The sequence below is a fragment of the Morone saxatilis genome, unplaced genomic scaffold, assembly GCF_004916995.1.
Source record: "Morone saxatilis isolate NCDOM2014 unplaced genomic scaffold, NCSU_SB_2.0 Contig17, whole genome shotgun sequence".
Lineage (NCBI taxonomy): Eukaryota > Metazoa > Chordata > Actinopteri > Moronidae > Morone > Morone saxatilis.
In genome coordinates this window covers 29,003,601-29,005,279 of record NW_023339729.1, presented here as the reverse complement: position 1 = coordinate 29,005,279, position 1,679 = coordinate 29,003,601, and positions in this window count along the sequence as shown.

Sequence of the window (1,679 nt, the reverse complement as noted above, 5' to 3'; positions counted from 1 at the left end):
ACAGCTCATTCTCAGTGAGTCTGTACAGCTCAACGCACCAAACTCAGATCAAACTGTCAAACAATAATACACTGAGAGGAGGAGACATCAAACCTTTTGTATCGCATGAATTTGCACATTCATGGTTTATTAATTTTTCCATGGGGGAGAAGGAGATTCTTAAACGGGGCAATTATGCTTTTTTTATGGTAAAATAACATCAATTATCAAAGTGTTTTTATGTCTTTTATATATTTAACCCTAAATATGTAACTCACTGCAGCAGAGTCAATGAGAGGGTAAACTTATTTGAAGGAATATCGATCACTACTAAGATAAAGAAATGAATCATCTGCTTTTGACTTTGTGTCTACTCTTGCTGCTATGATTTTTTTTCTCCAACTTTTCTTGCCGTTCCCACACTGCCGTTCCTGACCTGTTCAGTTGATATGCTTGATAAAATTATGATAAGACATTTATGGGTTCAGATACATTTGCACAACTGTCCACTCACATTTGTAAAAGGTTTGCTACAATAATGGCTCTATATTCGTCGATGAGTAGCGTCTCATTCGCTCTTTTCATTAGTCAGATAGTCGCAGAAAAACAAAAACATTAAACTCTGTTTGGGAGCTGCGCCTTGTCACCAGGACATATTATATATAATAAAATATAATATAATAATAATAATCAAATCAAAAGTAGTTTTTTTTTGTGTGGGTGTACCTGGATTTAGTAGAGTCTGACAGCTGTTGAGGACAGTATATGAATACAGTGCAAAAGTATTTATATTCTGGAAAGACTTTAATTGAATGTGATGTATATTTGAATGGTTTTTTTTTTTATCATTTCCAACTCATTTGCAGCTAAACTTTTTAAATAATAAAATAATATTGCAGTCCTCTTTTTTTTCACCATTGACAAGTGCCAGGAAAAACTATTACAGCCTACACAAGATCAGCAATTTATCCTGACCTTTCTGTTTACCCCTGTGATTGCAATAGCATGCACACAGATACTAGGGTGGATCATTTATTTATGCCCACATTGTAAACAGCAGAAACCGAGGACACAGACAATAGACGCTTAAGCACACACAGCTACACAAATAACACAGACTGGGGTGGGTTGTTGAATTAATGCACAACATGCAGCTCTACTGTCTCATTTTAGTTTACACTTTTAAAATATATTTTATCTTAACTATTGCAGTTGTCTGGGCTTTCTTGGAGTAACTACAGAAAGGGGCCTTGATGGTTTTGAATTACAGCTAATTCAATAGCTCTGAATCTTCCCAATGAAAACTTGTATGGAGCCATTACTCTAGCAAAACCTGTGTAACTGTATCAGATCTGTAAAATATGGACTGAGATTGTGAATGTGTACAGGAATCTGCAAACGGTTTTCAGAATCTGTTTGTGCATAATCAGCTTTTGTAAATGTGTAAAAAAAAAAAAAAAATCAACAAATCTATGTTCCGATTGTAAATGTATTAAGATTTGTAAATGTGTATGAATGCATATATAGATCTGAAAATGCATACACAAATCTGCAAATGCGTATATAGATCTGAAAATGCATACACAAATCTGCAAATGCGTAGACAGATCTGCAAATACATATATAGATCATTTTCAGTATCAAAGCTTTAAGATATGAGTTTCTCTTGGCTACATATGTGCTCAAACTAAATCTAAACC